Genomic DNA, 19,404 nt, shown 5'->3' with positions numbered 1-19,404 from the left:
CACTGTGCTGGCTGTGACCATCCTTGCCCTTTGCACTGTTACTAACCTCAGCACTGGTGCCTGACCTGTACAACAGGATGTTGGGCACCCTGAGCAGATGCACAACTATTTCCCAGAGGCAAAAGGATTTGAAGTTTCCTTCAAACTGCTGGTGTGGGTCTRCAACACAATGTGCTTACAAAACCCTACACTCCATGCCAGGGGTTTTCTRACATGTTTCAACTCACAGGTCTTTGCAGGCACAGGCAGTGTGCTTTTTGGAACCAGAGCAAAGCCAGAGCAAGGCATGTGGATGTCAGGCCCTCAGCCCAAACATTTCATTGTATGGATCTCCTTCTCTAAGGAAATGCCACTCTCCTGATGAGGACATGGGTCTTTGCTTCTCTCAGTTTATATTGATCCCTGGCCCAGGTGCTGTTTGCCAACAGCTCACCTGTGCTGAGGACTCTGAAACTAAAGARGGAATTTTYTTCCCCCCTCCACATGTGCGAGATRTTAAAATGAATTCACACAAACTGGGGTCACATGCTAAGGAACAAAGGCCTGGATGGRGTTTTTGAATGCTCAAAGCCAGCATATGTTTGTCCCTACACTTACGTTCTATAAGTACTTTGCCTCACTGAAACCTACAGCAAACATCTGTCATTAACATTCACCCCTTCTGCTAACACTTTCCTTAATCCCTAACTGACTTCCCAGCCTATAATTAAACTTTCCAGCTGCCACACTCAGAGATGGCACTAATATCCATAATTTATTTCTAAGTAGTCCTTAAAAAGCTCTTTTTCCAATTTCCAAAACCATGGACTAGAACCAAAGCCTCTTATTCTTACAGGTTTTAGGCTAAAAACCTTCCATTCACTTAGAAACTGTCATCTTTTACCAGGGAAATTAAATGGCCAAGTAGTATTWTCTTAACAATTTACCTAATGCATTTTTATAGTGCCAATAGCTGGAATGCGAAGAGCTTGAGAACTGATGCATGAACACTGCGTGTGTTTACAAATTTTGTATGGAAAATACACTAGAAAGAGCTGTAAAACCAACAGCACTTACAAAGCTGYTTGATTCAAGCCCAAAGTTTAAATAGAAGCCTGAAAAAAATAAGGAAAGGTCTAGTATCTCACTTTAGATTGCAAGAGTAAATGGGGGTTAGCACTTCAATCTTGAAAATGTGTTYTTCACATTCATGTAAAAGATTACTTGAACAGCAGAGCTGGTTGACAACATTTCCGTCTGGTACTATTCTTGCAGTGCTCAAGAGGACTTGATATTTTATAAGAAAATTACTGGCTTCACAGTTGAAAAAGGGAGAAGATGTCTGAAGCAAATGCTGCATTTTTGGTAACATGACATAACAAGACCCTGAGGAAGCGGAACAAAGCAGGCAGAGGCAGCRTAACACCCAGTGGACACACAGCGTGGGGTTCAGAAGACACATCATCCACAAGCCCTTCAGATCCAGTACAATAAAACCAAACAGCCACAAAATCCTGTTATTTTTGCGAGCCCCGAATATCTGGGACATCTGCCGAGCCTCTGAGCCCACAGAGTCCCCCAACCCAAACAAAGGTTGGAGAGCCATGAGCAGCATCCTCAATCCCGSAGCTCTGCAACTCGGCACACCAAAACCCAGGAGCCCGTGTCTCCAAATACTCAGCTCAGAGTAGGGTAACATCTGCTTGACTGCCGAGGTGCTGTCACTGCAAACAGCACRCAGGCTCCATTCACAGTGTGACTGGCAAGTGCCAGCTGGCAATCCCCACAGCACACAGCCTGTAGCCTGCTGATGAAGATTCAGGGATGTTCGGAATCAGCCACCTCCGTGTCTCCCTCAGCSTGTTTGGGAATCACGTATCGTGCTTTGGTTTTGCCTTCTGCCTCACGTGGCAGAGAAAAATTGAGTGCTAAGATGTTCCTGAACCTGCAGGCTGGTTTCCTAGGGAATGGAGGCTGCAGCCTTGCTGGAAGTTACCTGCCATTTCAACAAAAAGGGGGCACCTTCAGGAAAGGAATCAATTCGTTTTCAATGTTATACTGCTGGGTTAGGTTGCCAATTTAACACTAAGGTTTTAATGGATTTCAATAACTGTGCAGGATTTATCAGCTACTGTAAGGCTATTTTGGTAGGCTACCAGATTAATCATTCAGGTTTTGTCAAGACTAATAGCATCACTTCTCAAAGAGATCATGCCAGACAGGTGCAAAAATTCAAAGCCAGAATAGCTATGGCTTGTTCCTAGCAGCAAGGCAAGAAAGGTCAATATTTTAAGTGAAAATAACACACTTTCAGTTCTCTCTAAACTAGAGGTGAAACTTTTCTCCCTCCTTACATTAAACATTTTAAAGATGGATTTTGAAGAGTGCATGTGACACTCTTAAGCTTCAAATAGGTATGTGTTGAGAGGTTAGGAGAACATGAAAACAGTGTTTCATTGAAACCCGTTTGTCATTTTTAATCACAGGATAACTCTAGAAGAGGTGTGACTGATGCAATTTAAATTTTCACCTGACAAACTGAATTATTCATCTTGGCGGCGCCTACGACAAAAGACCAAGCAGAGCAGTCAGTCACTCAGTCACCAGCCCCAGGAGCTACTACAGAACATCCTTGACAAGGGGAAGCCATGTCTTGCAGCAGCCTGGGGTGAAGTCCTGGGGTGAAGTGCAGGACCTTGTCCTTGTCCCCACTGGTACCTCCTATCTTTTGTTTTCCAACTCAGGGGAGGACCCTGGTCAGGTCCACTGTTAAGAAACGCTGTGTTTGGCAAGGACAGTRAAAGAAACAAAGCTGAGGGCTTTATCTGCACCTGGAAAGAGCTCTGTTCTCTACTTGTGACTCTGAAAGGGAGGACTAAGGAGTCTGAGAAGCTTTTTACTTGAAACTCAATGGAAACTTTACCTATTGCCAGTCACTACTTCATTTGCCAGTAATGGGACCCAAGGGAATGGCCTGAAGTTGTGTTGAGGAGGCTTAGGTTAGAGGTTAAGARAAAGGTTCACCCAGAAGATGGTTGGGCACTGGGAGAGGCTCCCCAGGGAAGTGTCACAGCACCAAGCCTGACAGAGTTCAGAGTATTTGGACAATGCTCTCAGGAACATGGGGTGACTCTTGGGATGTCCTGTGCAGGGCCAGGAGTTGGACTCCATGATCCTTGAAGGTCCTTTCCAATTCAGCTTATTCAGTGAGACTGTGACATACTCCAAACTCACACTAGGTTTTCAAGGAATTGCCTTTTTCMAATGGAATGCACTGGTCATCATGCCTCATCACCCCAGTTCTGGAAGATACTGTGCAATTTGCAGAACTGTTTTCTTCAGCAATGTCATACATTACTCTTATGTCCTAATTTTGCACCTCTCCAGTATTAGTGATCAATAGTTTCCTTACTGTGTGTCTAACCAGAGTTAAAAAAAAAAAAAAGTTCTAAAAATTTCCAGAGTTAATTAAAATCGGGTTTCCACACACCACAACTTCAGAATAGCAGGTTAAGAGTAGGCTATCCAAGGTCTTAAAATGAAGACYAAATGCCACCAGAAAGCAGGATTCCTTGCCTGGAAATTTAAAGATGTTGGGCTTGAACATGAGGTTAGTCAAAGAGTGAATTCTGCTCAGCCCAGTCTCTAGTATGCTTTTAAGTAGGAAATAATTCCATTCATTATGTAAACTCTTATTCAGACTCTTGTTAATGTTTGTGCTATCCCTTCTGAATTTCTGGACAGTTTCTTTCAGGCTCAGCAGCCAACATTTAATTAAGAAATATTTAACAACTAGTATTTTTTAAACAACGTCGCGTTTGCAGAAATAATTGCATATCACATCTACTTTACAAAATCAAAATACAGCCAGTGGAAACCAGATACAAAACACATGCCTTCAGCTGGGCCAGTTTTGTTTAGAAAATGAACAGACAATGTATTTCCTTGGCTGAGACCTTGATCTGTTTGCCAAATCCCGTCCTGCAGAGCTTTTTCTTCTTACAACAACATTCCAGGCACAGAGGACAGGATCAAGGAAGCACACTCACAGCTCTGCAGGTTAGGAAYGATGATAACCTTGGCATGCCTTAAAAGAAAGGTAGCAAAGCATTTTTAGTCAAGTACATAATGCAGCATGTAGTTAATGGATCTGTTTTATCCCTTGAYAACTGCTCGGAAGCCAGAGAGCGATGGGTATCTTCTCATGCAATTAGAAAGTTTATAACATGATGTTTTGTTGCTGCATCTTCTAATGCATGCCAGCGCCTTTTTACTTAGGAAAAAAAAAAAAAAAGCACAGCAAGATTTCCTATAAATCAAACACTTGTATTGATTTCCAAAGACTGTTTAAAAGGAGGAGGCTTAACTACACTGACAGTGTTCTTCAAAGCAACATCATAGGACCAGAAGGTCACGGGGGGCATCTTTTKTCATACCAGATACTTTGCTTTTAGACAGAAGAAACACCAGCCGGAGTTAGAAAGGGACGCTTCAGATGACGGAAAATTCAGGACACAGGGAAACAGGAAAATAAATTGCAATAACCAAACTTCTACTGGGGTAAGAGCAAGGTGATACAAAACAAGGGATGGGGAAAACACAGCGATCATGTCTGCACAGCAGACAGATAAACACAAAATTGGAGTTGAAGCAGGAGGGAGTCCGAAGCCAGGTAAAGAGTTTGCTTTWATACATTCCAGTTACAGAAGCTGCTAGTATCCTTCTGGGCTGTAACCATGTTGCATCCATGGGTAACCCCAAAACCACGCAGTTTTCCCAATACTGACAAGAGACATTTTATGTCTATTCCTACAGCACAGCAATGGGAAATTGGTAAAAATTTAAAAAGAAGGAACTTTTTTTTTATTCTTCAGCTCTGCATCCTTAATTCAATCACTGTCCCCTAGGGCTGAGAAAAGGACTGGCTTTACTGCTCTGCATTATCATGCTGGCAGAGAAGCTACACAGAAAAATATTCATAGTTTATATATGATGAAAGTGTAAGAGAAACAGTTTTCAGGTCACACAATGAAGAGCAAATCAAGAAATCTAAGTCACAGAAGGAGCAGATGAGGATAGAACACTTTCAAATCTTAAGTGAGAAATTCCATGTGATTGGGCTTCACAAGAACTGCGGTCAATGGGTAACAGATCGGAATAACACCCTTATCACCAACACTTAGAAGAAAAATGTTGGCTTTTCAAATAAGTTCAGTTTAGTTTAGCTTTCAAGTAATTTAGTTATATCAGCATTTCATCATCACAACTTAGTTATATGCAAATAAAAGTAGATACACCATTTATGCAGACAAAAAGCCTGGCTGAATATATTTAAATATATTGATGACAGAGGTGGGCTCTATATTTTCTCCCTTACTTGGAAACCTGGTGAGGGCAGGAGCATTGGCTGCTGGCTCTGCTTCTCTAACCCAGGCATGAAGGGATTCCCAAGATCAAAATAAAGCGAGACAAATCAGCTATTCTCTRCTTCTTGAGAGTGCCATTAAACAGGGTGGCATSGGAAGTGGCTGTGGGTSGTGGTTATTTWTTTTAAWTTTTTTTCCAAGACATCTACKATAGCCCATGGATCGTTGAYGATAATCCACAAATRTGAGTAGTGGCACTGAGGGCAGGACTGAACACAGAAAGCAAAGCAGTGTCAAGACTAGATCTAAACTGGCATGGAGCCTGTCCCCAACCTCTGTTTGCTGCACTTAGCACAGTACCCCTGCCAGTAACTGATGAAACCCCAACAGCGTGCTGGCACAGTAATAAAGGATCCTCCTAATTGCCATGCCTCAAATTCCAGCTCTAAGCCTRCTAAGAGAAAGTCTGCAAAACTCTTTAATAAATCATAGAAATCAGGGATGAAAATTAGGTCATGTCACCCACGTCTCCTATCTGCACCGTGAGTTTGTTACCCGTACAGCGCTGCCGAGTGCTCTGTCTCRACAACTCCTAAATGATTCAAGTGCTGAGGTTTCTCCCAATTCCCCAGGCAGGCTGTTACACAGCCCAGTAAACATCACCATCCATATGCTTTTCACTGACCAGCCTCATCYTCTCCGTACCAATTTTGCCTCTGTCCCATTTTGTTCTGTTTCTATTTATATCTTCCTCCAACTCCCCCCAAATCTGCTCTCGATGCTACCTCAACCACTATCCRGCAAAAATTGTTGCTCAGGAAACGTTCTGCTGCCTCTCCTGTAATACTGCTGTAGTGTGCTGCTATTTTTAGGAGAAAAAAGGAGGTGGTAAGGGAATGAAAGGCTGCCAGCTCCAGCTGTACAAGAATAATGCTCCAGTACAGTGGAAACTACAATATAGTGTTTCTCTTTAAGCACATATAATTGACCCAAACCTTAGTCTTCTGGAATGATCTAAATGGGAAAGACAGAAGAAATGGAAAAGATGAATTCCAAGGTTATAAAAAACAAAACCCTTGCCATCTCACTTCACCTTTCAACCCCACAGCTGGGCTCTTCCTTCCAGGGCTGTTCTTGAGATTTTAGAACAGCACTTGCCTAGTGAGACACATGGTTAAAGTAGCCATGTATTGCCATTATCCTAGAATAGTCTGGGTTGGAAGGGACTTGAAAACTCATCTAATTCCAACATCCCTGCCATGGACAGGGACAGCTTCCACCAGACCAGGTTGCTTAAAGCTCATCCAACCTGGCCTTGAGTACCTGACCTTTGATAATGATTTCAGGCACATGGTGTGGTTCTTAGGGTGCTCTGCACAGGGTCAGGAGTTGGACTTYATGATCCTTGACAGACCCTTCCAACTCACTATATTCTGTGATTCTCTGACTTTCAGGGATGGGGCATCCCCAACTTCTCTGGACCACCTGGCTATCCCACCTTATCTTATCACAGTGTAAAAGTGTAAAAAGTCTCTCCAYCTTTTCTGTAAGCTCCCTTTAAGTACTGAAAAGTCCCAATGAGAACTCCCCAGAGCCTTCTCTTCTCCAGGCTGAACAACCCCAATTCTCTCAGCCTGCCTTCATATTCACAGCCTCCTCTGTACCTTCTCCAACAGATCTCCACCTTTTCTGTGCTGGGGATMCACAGATGGAAGCAATATTCCAGGTGAGGTCTCATGAGAGAGGAGTAGAGAGAACCACAYCCCTCAGCCTGCTGGCCACCCTGCTTYTGATGGAGCCCAGGATGCTGGTGTCTTTCTGGGCTGTGAGCATGCCTCGCTGAGTCATGCTGGGCTTCTCTTCCACAAACACCTCCAAGCCTTTCTCCCCAGGGCTGCTCTCAATCCATCTCTCAACCTGTATTTGAGCTTGGGATTATCCTGACCCATGCGCAGGACCTTGCACTTGACCTTGTTGAACTCCACAGGGTTCACATGGGCCCAGCTCTCCAGCCTGTCATGGTCCCTCTGAATGTCCTTCCTTCCCTCCAGCGTGTCAGCCACACCGAACCGCTTGGTGGTGCCAGCAAACACGTGTGTGAGCGTAATAAAAGGATCAATTAAGAAACCTGATTACAAGAAGCCACCGTGCCTTTGGCCAGCCCCTCAAGTGGAAATGAGACGTGTTTTATGCCTACTTCAAGACAAGGTGGCACGCTGACCTCCAAAAAGGCAGGTTCCCRTCGCTGCCCAAACTATCGAGACCATCTGGCCAAACCGAAAGACACTCCTTTCCTGAGAACACAATTTTGTACATCACCCACTGTCTTTACCTTTATCAAACCTCATATTTACTGACCTTCAAGGTTAGGAGAACACAATTTTGTACATCACCCACTGTCTTTACCTTTATCAAACCTCATATGTACTGATCTTCAAGGTTAGGAACTGCTACCAGGAACAAACTAGAAGTACCAGATTTCTTGCTACAAATAATTCTCACAGACGAGCAGGGATATTTCTCTTTGTACATATGTCCATGCATGGACTCCAGTTCATCTGTGGGGCACCTCAGTGATCACACATGCTGGGGAGCAGAGAGGCTGAGCTCTGTCTGCCCCAAGAGTTGCTCAGCTACAGCAGTAATTTAATTGAAAGAAAACAGTGATAAATACAGTGCACCTGGCAAAGTAATCATTTCCAGGGTCCTTAGAAAGATTACAGTYTCCTGACCTAAGCTACAACTTGGTTGGGTCAGATCTTGATCTCTAAACCAAAACTGAGCCTTGCGTCTCAGCCCGGCTTGCCGATTTCTGTGGGAAGACTGGCAGATTAAGATACTCCCCGACGTGAGTCAGGGTGCAAGAACAGGTCTCTCAGTTAGCATAAACATATGTTTCCTAGGTCTGGAAGAGATGGGTTGGTTTTTGTTTTTGTTTTTGGTTTTTTTTTTTTTGTTCTTCCTCTGTTCTTCACAACCTGTTTACATTTGCTGGCTTATTAAGCAAGATTTTATTTGCAGCCAGTACATCCTAGGAAACAGAGGTGTTACACATAATTGCCCTGAGATTCATAAGGACAAAATAAGGGAACCTCCACCAGCAGGGAGTCCTCCTGCTCCATTGCTACCAGCAGTGTCAGGTTCCCTGGCTGCTATGAGCCRTGTCACCTCCTGCCACCGGGGAAAGGGCTGCTGGTGCACCCCAGCACGTGGCTGTCTCCCAAGATTTRCTCACCTCCTCCAGGGAGGTGGAGYRCTGYGACTGAGCCACTGCAAGGGATGAAGCCCTGAGGATAAGGAATATGAAGGAATAATCCCAAATGAGGAGGAGGAGAAGCAGGGCATGTRCTTGGCCAGTTGCTTGGGTGATGGGAAGGATGGACAGTGCAAGAGGATCCTGTTCCAGCAGGGATTCCACCAAGGAGCCCAAAGGAAGGGGCACCCAGCCAGTGRTYGCAGCAGGGAAAGGGGACATGCAGRGGGAACAACAGCAAARAGCCTGACTGGAGRARCAGGACACAGCTACAGAGCAGAACAAAACCACAGGCACAAGTGAGCAGCTTGCCCTGCTCTGGCACAGGCCAGGAGCAGGTGTTGGTGTTTTCCCTACCTCTCTCCCACGAACATCCCACCACTCATCAACAGGGTCCCAAACAAAAGCGCACCGGGGTCAGCTGTTGCCACCTCAAATTATTCCCTCGCTTGCTGCCTGCAGCCCATCTGGGTACAAAATCCAATTCCAGTTTTATGACAAAGGCTGCAGTAAAAGCCAGGCAATGGCACATGCTACACCTTGGTAGTCCCAGTTTAAACACAGTCCCAAACTAGAATCATCACCCATTCTCTACTCCACACAGGAGCCTTCTTCTCCCAAGTCTCACCTAACAGAGCAATGCTGGGACTGCTTCCTCCTTTYTCATTGGCCAATAAACATCTGTTTCATAGAAATACATGCACATGAGCAGGTATCCAAAATTGTATCCTGCTTTTTTCTCTTCACATTCCCTTCTCCTTCCTGATTTTTTTTTTTTTATATCCACATATGCTTTCCATTTATTCTAGCCCTTTATCCCTGACACATGCTCCGAGTCCCCAGTTTCCACATTCTTCTTTAACCCTCTCAACTGAAAGACTTTTCTCAGTGGGATCAAACATCTGGTGGGTGATCTTCATGCAGATTTCAGTACTTCTTTTGTTTCTTAGCTTGCCAACAGATAGATTTGGATAGACAGTGAAACCACTGAAAAGGATTCTCTGTCTGTGGTACACAAAGTATTTCCAAGATCTTAAAGGAAAGGGYAAAAATGGAAGAGATCTATGTAAAAAAGTTAACCCTCCCCAATTTTTTTCCTTTATTTCTGTGTGCTTTTTAATTTTCATTTATGTAAAATCCTTTCATGTGCGGCATCCAATAGGATGCAAATAGATTAATGATTTAATAGATTATAATTTTCTTTTTGCTTTTATCTACTTTATTCAAGAAAAGCCAGCTCTGCTGATACAAAGACCAAGTAAAATTTAAAGATTTCATTTTCCTACAGAGACAAAAACCTGACAATTACTAAAATTGCATTATATCAATTACTCAGGAAGGGTGCAGGAGATACTGATTTTGCTGTCTATACAGCACAGTGTCTCAGATTAACTCAGTTGTCCCAAATACTGACCCATTTCTGCTTTTCCAGAGGTACTCAGTCCTCAGCAATCCTCTTGAGCTTCCTCTGCAATCATGGTTATGGTGACAACAATTGAGAATGGCAGGGGATGGAGCAAAGGGCCTGTAGGTTTTYTCTTACCGAAGCCAAGAAAAAATGCTTATGCTCCTCTCCTCCACTACCTGGGCTGTTTGCTTTAAGAAATGGAGATCTTCCCAAAGAAAACAAGCCTTTCTCTTTGTGYGTTTCTAGCTAGCTATCGAGAGAGGAGGTGCTATGTGCACATATACTCATTTGGACTTGGACCATTCTTGAGCCATTATAAATGGCTAGCACTAGAGACTGAAAATTTAGAGAAATGTGCTACAAAACCTAGCTAATCTGTTATTTTTATAATGGTTCATCTCTTTTAAAGACTTCTTTTCTGGTACTCAAACTGCTTAGTGATGCTTATTTAAGTCTAGTTCTGGGTAACACTCTTATATACTCTACAACTTCTGTGCCAAATAAAAGCAATTCTTCATGATTCTTCAGAATAAACACTTTTGCAACCTAATTTTCAGTTTGGTTGACAGCAATCATATTTTCCACTTATATGCATGCATTTATGTTCACTTGATTAGAGAGAAATTTTGTTTGAACAATACACTTTGAACATTCAAACACTGYAGTCATTTCCTGTAAAAATGTGATAAATATGATGCTAAATCACAAAATCCTAGGGYCAGAATACACACATCAAAAAAACACAATCTTGCAGACTCACAACAGCCCTCCCTTCAAGAAACCGACCCTTCTTTTTCAAAGCCCAACATTTATTRAACATGCACTGACCATACACATATTCTCACCCGAAGATGTATTTCAATGTGACAAAGTCACACAGTTTCACACTTTTGTGTTGAAAATGACATAGCTCAAGAAATAAAGCTGATGCTTCATCCCATGTGAGACAAGTAGTCTTTTATAACCACTTATAAATGGTTTGATGCTTTCCCTCAGACAAAAAGCAGTCATTTACTGGTACATGAGATTYCTATGAAACAAGTCTGAATGTCACCCACCGTGAATAACACATTTAACACATTTCAAGAACTTTCTGTTAACTCAAGATCATGCCAGAAAAACAAAGAAGTGACATTTTACGTGTTTTAAGAAAACAACCATGCATAACACCCACGGAATTCACATCAAACAACAAATATAACAAACACAGGTGTAACCAAGTTGCTGTGGGACAAATCCCCCATCACCTACCCCTCCCCGGATTTTAAAGAAAAATCTCTGTGTAGCAATTCTTTCTCATCAAAGACTAAATATTCAGCAGGTTTCCACTACAGACAAGAACAGATTTCACCCTCATTAAAAGAAAAATTACATAAGTTGTAGGTTCACCTTCACTTGCTCCTTCTCGGAAGAGAGAACAAAACCCCAACCCAAACCAGCCCTCTCCAGTTTTGGTGCAGCTCTCCAGCAGTCAGGCACAGCTCTGCCCAGCGAGGAGCAGCCAAGGCTGAGGCGCAGGGGGAGGCTGGGGATGGGTGCCACACCCTGCGCCCCCCCTCCCCCGCTGCTCCTCCTCAAGGCTAAACCTGCCCACCGCAGCAGCGGGCTCCCATGGGATGAGCTCCTGATGCGCATCCGAGCTCCTCGTCACACGGGGCAGCCTATGGGGACGAAAGGCCATCAGCTGCACCGCTAACGGAGGGATGCGACTGCAGGCAATTAGTCTGGGGAGMGGCCGGGGCTACAGTGGTCTGATTAAACAGAACCAGCGTATTTTTAATGTTTCCCGATGTGTTTCGTGTTCTCTGCTGCAGCAAGCAGGTCTGCAGCATGCCAGCAGCTCAAGGAGCCTCCCTGTTCATGCAGTGCCTTAAGGAATAAACTTCCAGCGGCTCTTACTCCAATGCAGAGCTCTCAGGCTCTCTTCTCCTCCCCTGATTGCCATGCAGGTCTCATCCTCACATTAGAGCTGAAACTTTCCAACCCAAGGAGACCAGCATAGMAGTATTTGCCTATACTTTATTATGCATGTACACACTCAGAGGTACAGCAAGACCACTGAATTTAACATCATTGATGCAGCATGATGATCTTGACCTTTTAATACTCTATGAAAKGACTCTTCTCCATAGATTTAGAGAAAAAGCACACATTCGATCGCATCTGACCTTTACTGGWCAAAACCTGATGTAGTTTGCTTATATTCTTATTTCTACGGGATTTAGTTATACTTGCTTTCTTTATACAAACCTTTCATCTTTCTATGGACAGAGACAATTGCTGACAACACTAGAAGTAAAACAGAAAGGTATCACTCAGCTGGCCTGTAAAAGGACTGATGAACATGGGACATGCCTAACTCAGAGCTTTTTTTCTTTTTCGCAAGTGGACCCTTGACTTGCGATCCATTTTGACAGAAAAGACCTCAAACGCTGTAAATAGTGTCCCTTCAACTTAAAAGSAACGTGCATGTTCAGTAGAGGAAATACTTTCCATCTCTGCCTCAAACAGGGGAACACGACGGAGAACAGCGGTAAGAGTAACAACCGCCTTGACCCAGCGCCTTCCTCCTCCAGCACAGCCCCAAGAGAAATTAAATCAAGACAGCGCAAGGCCAGATGGGGAGGCTTTGCTATTGCTATCATCATAGGAGTGCGAGTTTTTAAGCTTCTTGGTATATGTGATGAAGTTTCGCCTTTGAACGAAAAATGGGACAACGGAAAAAGACAAAATCYTATTCCACCCACCCGCCCCGGCCCCTCTCTGGCAGCCCAAGGGCGCGGGGCCGCACCCARGATGCGGCCGCACTGCCGGAGCCGCTCAGCCCGCACGCTGCTCGCACCCGCGGCTTCTCTATTCCCCTTTCCCCACAGACCTGGCACTTCCACGCCGCGCTCCGCGGGGCCAGGAGTGTGGATAGGGCAGAGTGAGGGGTTCCAGCGCTCCCGAGCACCTGGAGCCCGCGCCGGGTCAGGCAGGCAGGGACGGGCGATGCCTCCAGCGCGGGGCGGAGCGCAGCGGAGCGGGGCAGCCCGGCCCGGCGGGGCCCCTCGCTGCCGGCCGGGAGGGGGCCGGCGCGGTGCTGCCACTGCAGCGGTCCGGGACTGCGATGTGCTCCGTGCATAACCACACCCACCGCATTGCAGAAGCCACGGCCCGGGGCGGGGGGGTGAGGGGTAACCCCCCCAAGGCGAGTCGCGCAGCCCCGGCCCGGGCCCCGCACCGCCCAGGTGTTGTGTCCCCCAGGTGAGCGGGGCACCGGGCACTCGGCGAGGCGCGGCCCTMGGGGGGCTCGGGGTGCGCCCTACCACGCCACACGCCTCCCCCGCCCCCCTCCGCCGCGCCTCTGCCGCCTACAGAAGTTTCCCACAGAAATGCGTATCGTCCTAAAAAAAATTTAAAATTGCGATCCCCCTCCCACCCTCCGGCCCCTGGCAGAGCTGCGGCGGGAGCAGCCGAGCCTGCGTGTGTCCCCGCAGAGCCACCRCCGCCCTCCCCGCTCTGCGGGGGACACCGCTCGCTGCCTGCCCCGGCCCCCCCGGGCAGCCTGGCCGCACGCACACGCCGCCCCCCCAACTTAAAAATGGCTCCTAAGAATGATGTATATATATATATATATATGTATATGTGTATATATATATATACATATACGCACTTATATATGTGTGCATATATATATACACAAACATATATATAAATAAATATGTATATATTAGAAAAAAGGGGGCGATGCAATCTGCCCCTGCCCCTCTCCGCGGGCATACCCTCAGCTCCCCGCAGCGGGGAGGGCACGGCACGGCACGGCACGGCACGGCAGGCAGGCAGCGGGGCCGGAGCGGCGCGGAGGTTCCTCGTTGGCGGCGCGGAGCGGCGGCGGTGGCGGGCGCGGGGCTGCTCCCGGCGCGGCGGCGGCCACGCGTCAGCAGCGGCAGCGCAGCCCGGCTCTGCCCAGAGCGAGCCTCCGCCGCTCCCCAGCAAATCAGGGCTGCCGAGGCTCCTCCGGAGAGAGGGAGGGAAAAAGGAAAGGGGGAAGGAAAAAAAAAAAAAAAAAAAAGAAACTGAAAAAACGTACGCCGGGGAGAGCGGCAAAAGCTGGATGCCGGCAGGTTTGTGGAGGCAGCGCTCCCGCCTGCCCTCCTCCCTCGGCCACCGAGGGCTGCTCCCCGGGCACGGCAGGGAGCCCCCCGCCACCTCCGCCCAGCACAGGGATCCTCACCTGTGTCTGGAGGGATTCGGCTGTTTTTTGGCTCAGCTAAATGAATCCATCTATTTAGAGAGATGAATTTAGCTGCTGCAATTGCAGGAAAACCCCCGCGATGGAGAAGCTCCCCATCAACTTAAAAGCAGCAAGCTGTGAGTTGGCAAGGTCTGGCTTTGAATTACACGTGGGGCTTTTGATGGGGAGGGGGAAATCAGCCTTTTCAACTGTAATGTTCAGTGACAAGCCCCATGTTCTTAAAATATTAACTGTTTCCCTCAACAGCATCGCGAAAACAAAAAATGTAGATCCTGCCGCACATCAGCTCCCAGTTCAAAACTGATACTGTAAAACTGAAGATGACTTTCAAGTTTGCACYCCAGAGCACAACACGCCACATGCAAGAAAGCATCAAAAATTTGTAGTGCATAAAAAAAGGAGTTTGGAGGGGATAAATCCTACTTTCCAATTCCAATTGGAAAATACATTCCAATTTGGTAAATGCATGGCTCCTCTTAGAACACAAAACTGACTTCCCCACTCTACACACATAGGAGTGGCTGCTGGGTTTGAGACTGCTGCATCACTGTGCTCAGAGGCACTGCTCATTTGCTTCTCTGGCAGACCAGAAGCAGCTGAACTTGCTCTTTTCCAGGAGAGGAACTGACCACAAGAAGGGCAGTGATGGCTTGGCTGCAGAAGAGCAACAGATCAACACAGTCTCATGCGACACCGTCAATCCTAGCACAGCAAAGTATATGAATGAGGCTCATTCTCTCTTTAGATATGGCATTTTGAGAACTCCCAAAACTTATGAGATCCAAATTATACTCAGGGCTCTGATATAAATCAAGAGGGGAAGGAAGGGTAAGGAATAGCTCCTTTAATTAAAAATAGCAGCATCTCTGGGGGATTTAAGAAGAGAAAGAGGTTTTGACAGCAGCATACGATTTCTCAGATCCTCAAAACTGTGCTATTCTGTATTTCACATGGAATCGTAGYGAGACACACACCGCCCTCTTCACCTGCCATGCAAGAGTGCTCTGCAAGAGCAGATCTGGCACACTGTAATGCGCCTGAGAAGGAAAGAGAGTTCAAAAGAAAAATGCATGCCATCAGCTAAGAGAGGGCATACCTCTGGTCACGCAGTTGAAATAACAGGACTTGTACACTCTTTTCCACCAGGAGCTCTGGAAGCCATCACAAATCACAAGGGAATGGACTTGACAGCTAAGACGCACGTTAGAGCTAACAAGGTTTGATTTGAAAAAAAAAAAAAAACAAAAAAACAAGGGTAAAGTAAGAAAAGGACTGAGTAGCCCTGAATCAAATTGAGTCTCAAAAGCAAGCTAGGAGACTTAAGAAATATCTGTGAAAAAAAAACCAGCAAGAATTTACCAGCCCGACTTCGGCAGCTCTTGCATTGCCCATTACAGAGGAAGGTGTTGACATCTTTTAAGCAGATACATCACAGGAGTATTAGTGCTCCCCAGCCACCCATGTTGTCCTTAAGCAGTACTGCAGGAAGATTTGCCCCACAGTTACAYTATTCTCTGTGATCCCTTTTGTGGATATTCTGCATATATAATGGCATCTTTCATCTGAGGATCTAGAAGGCTTCCAGCACATTGGTTTAACCTCAGTGCATCAAGTATTAACAGGCTGCTCCTAAAAGCAGGAAATCCTCACAACAGATTAAAGATAGCTGGTACCTCTGGGCTACCAATATGGGCCTAAGTTCCAGAATTCTCAATACTCACAGTATTTTTTTTTCATTTTCAAATGTTAGTTTCTAATTCTAAAGTGSATTAGTTACCCAGCTTGTCATGACTTTTGTCAGAGGGAAACTACAAGGAAGTTTAGGTTTCCATGATACAGAAGTTTTTAATATTATTTCTTTTCTGAAAAAAAAGTTTTTCCAGTAATTTTATAGCAATCCTGAATTCATACTCTTCTTACACAGGTGGAAAACATGAATAATCCCCCTGAACTTCACTGGAATTTACTCAGTGTCCATTTACACAAAAGGAAGATTGGATGACAAGTCCAGGTAGCACCAGAAGAGACTGATCTCCTACCTTGCTRTGGGACAATAGGTTTATTTTTGCTATTTTCCTTTTTCCTGGAGCTGATGCTTCAGACCTAGATGTCAGGAGCAAATAATTCCATTTCAGTTCCATTCATCTCAACTCCCAACACATCAGGCTTGGTGCAGCCCAAGGCAGTCCCTTCTCACCTCCACATAAGGCTCTGCTGGCAACAAGTCACACAGGCCCTGCTGCCTGCCATGGAGGAGTTTTGAACTCCTACATTCTKCTTATTTAAAAACAGCACCAGCTCGGGTGGGATGCAGGATGCCACACACTTGGAGTCACTCTGARCACACAGCCTTTGAACCCCCTGCACCCGGCTGCTCTAGACATGAGYTCCYTGYGTYCCAYTACCCAYACACCATCCCTCTGTTTCAGTGACKGCAGAACACCTCTCCCAGCCCGCTCCTGCTGCATCATCCAGTTTGGCCCAATCTCCCCATCCCTCCATTAGCACCACACTTCTTGGCCAGTGACCTCCTAACCATCTATTCCTCCTCAGCCCTTATGAGATGTATCTCTCCATCTTCCATCCAAAGCAGTTTCCTTCCCCTTGTACCATACACATTCCCTGCATTTTCTCCATTTTTTGTATTGAGATGGCAGGATCCAACTGTATGACCAAAAGTCAGAATCACTCAGGAGAATTACACACAGCTTTGGAAGTAGGTAAAATAGGTGGCAACCTYTGCCTTCCACTCTCTTCTCTATCCATCCACCCCTTTTGCTGTTCCAGTTTCTCCCCTTTGGGAAACACTTGCAACTTGCTTGGGACWGCCCTTTGAAGKGAGAAAGAAAAAGCCAGGGAAGAAKAAAWGCAAACACARCCTCTGACASRAAGCAGGTAAATTAGAGGTGGGAAGGAAAAGGTGCCAAACACAGACACAGACACACACACCCCTTCCCCATGGGGTTCCACTCAGAGCAAAACAGTCCTAAGGAAAACAGGCCTGTGCAAAGCAATTGGCCACTACAAGGTCTTTTTTCTAGGGGAGAGAAATGGGGAAACACATGGTCTCTGCCAGGAAAAGATGAATAGGCAACCCTGGAAGAACAGGGACAAAGATTATTGCCCAGCTCTGGGAACTGATGCCTAAAACATTCTTGTGATTCCCTAATTGATTGGACATGGCATTCAAAATAGCACATAACAGAAAAGCAAGCCACAGAAATGCTATCAAACTCAGCAAAAGGCCGTCTCAAGTCCAGCCAACGATGAATTAGCTGGGCACAGCACTTTGAAAAATGGCAAGTAATGTAAAAGTACTAGCATTAGTACAGCATTATTAAGAAGATACTTCTTAGCAGACAGGAGCTTGGCACTATCTGTCTAGACGGGCAGATGGGTTTGGAGTCCAACTGATTTCTTTTCTTTTTTTTTATTATTACCGTATCCACGTCCATTTATTAAAAGCAAACCATTCTGTCCGTGACTCATGCATTAACTTTCTGCATGGCAATGAAACAAAATTCTCATAATTAAGAATGATCACTGTGAACAGATGAAGGTAAGATTTAGGAATCAGACCAAATCATCTATTTCTGTCTTCACTCACTATAAACATAATGCCCACTAATTGGCCAATATTACCATTGCCAGCATGTAAGTAGTAAACATTTAAATGAGATATCCTTTAGTAGAACTCAGTGACACAGCAGGTCAGATTCATTCTTGACACTGRTTTACTGACCTCAGTGAAGAGATTTATTTGTCTGGTGTCTGAAGTAACTCTCACTTTGCCAGCTACTGCCAAATCCTTCCCATTTTAAGACTACTGAAGGAACAATAAGTAAATTTGGGCCTGGTGCTTTGCGGCTGAAATCCTGCCTATAGAAGATTTGCTGCAATTAACTCAGCACCACCCTTTGCCACTTTCATATCTGTGGCTACTTTCTGACTGAGAGCATTAACTGGATTACCAAGGATTACCTCCTGCTGCAGTTCTCCAGCCCACATTATGAGCCAAAGGTAGCCACATTTTATGGATACATKATGCTTTGGGATGTACCTGAGGTCGTGTCCAAAACATACAAGAGTCAGTTTTCAGAGAGAATAGTAAACTGAAGCTTTTAATCTCAATTAAAGTCTTAATTTTTGTTTTATTTTGTTTATTCAAAGTCATTAATAAGGTTTAACTGTACTCTGATTCAATATACACTGACTACAGGAAACCAACAACATAATATGCAGTTAGTACAAATTTATTTTCATTGCAGTAGGGTTCCTGAGCAGCCTAACAATAAGGGGAGGCAAGGAAAACTCTCATTTTCTATTAGCAACTCCAGGACCACAAGCTTCCCAGAAGGCAGCCATCTCTGACCACCTCCAGATCAACACAGACCTATTCTCCTTTACCGGTTTGCTTCCTTCATTCTTTTCAATAAAATTAAACCCAGTCTTGCATTTTAGTTATAAAACTATTTTTGGCTCTTCTATACATTTGCATTTAATTCAGAGAAGGATTTAAGCTGGAGTTTACCTTAAGCATAAGCTAGAGTCTCGCTGAGTCAAAGGAGAATCAGTGCTCATATTTATGGAGTACTATCAGAAATATAAATGCCATCCTGAATCATAACTGCCTTCTACAAATCCCATTTTAAGATACCTCTTTCTCATGACACCTACAATAAAATAACTCTCCRTGGCCAGGTTAATAGGCATAGCCCCCAACTGCTTTTATATCATTTGTCTRCATTAGCTGCAAGATTTACCAGGGAGGGAAGGCGCTTTAATGAGTGTTTGCATAGCACCCACCACAGTTCAACTCTCATCTTAATGAAGGTTAATAGCAATTGAGGGAAGCAGTAKTAGGTTCTTGTTTAAAGCACAATGAATGTTTATGCTTATCATCATAGCAAAATGCTACCGGGAAAAGGTAAGAACTTCTTAAAACGAAACTTATTTATCTTTTATCTGTATTGTCTTATAGGCTAAGATGTCCCAGGTTACTTTCTTTAATRGTTGAAAGATTACTTTAGGCTGAAGGATTCCTTAAAATTAAAAAAAAAAAAAATTCTGACCCAGCATGTCTAAACAAGAACTTTAAGTTTGCTGACTATCTTTCCTGTAAAACTCTCAAGTTAGAACCAAAAATGGAGGAGAGACAATA

General features: G+C 44.9%; 1 protein-coding gene across 2 annotated transcripts in view; it reads right to left on the bottom strand.

Annotated features, from left to right (window-relative positions):
• Nucleotides 1-19,404, bottom strand: part of EPB41L3 (erythrocyte membrane protein band 4.1 like 3) — a 141,386-nt gene that overhangs the window by 82,881 nt on the left and 39,101 nt on the right. The window contains exon 1 of one of the 2 annotated variants that reach the window (XM_057364892.1): nucleotides 13,771-13,896. The exons of the other annotated variant lie outside the window; for it this stretch is intronic. The gene's annotated coding sequence lies outside the window, so the exon portion shown is untranslated. Of the gene's footprint in view, nucleotides 1-13,770; nucleotides 13,897-19,404 lie in introns of those variants that run through there. 2 annotated transcript variants of the gene reach the window in all.

The sequence above is a fragment of the Malurus melanocephalus genome, unplaced genomic scaffold, assembly GCF_030028575.1.
Source record: "Malurus melanocephalus ecotype Western Australia unplaced genomic scaffold, MMel_1.1 scaffold_44, whole genome shotgun sequence".
NCBI classification, from domain to species: Eukaryota; Metazoa; Chordata; class Aves; order Passeriformes; family Maluridae; genus Malurus; species Malurus melanocephalus.
The sequence above is the reverse complement of the archived record's forward strand: the minus strand, read 5'-3'. Positions and strand labels throughout refer to the sequence as shown.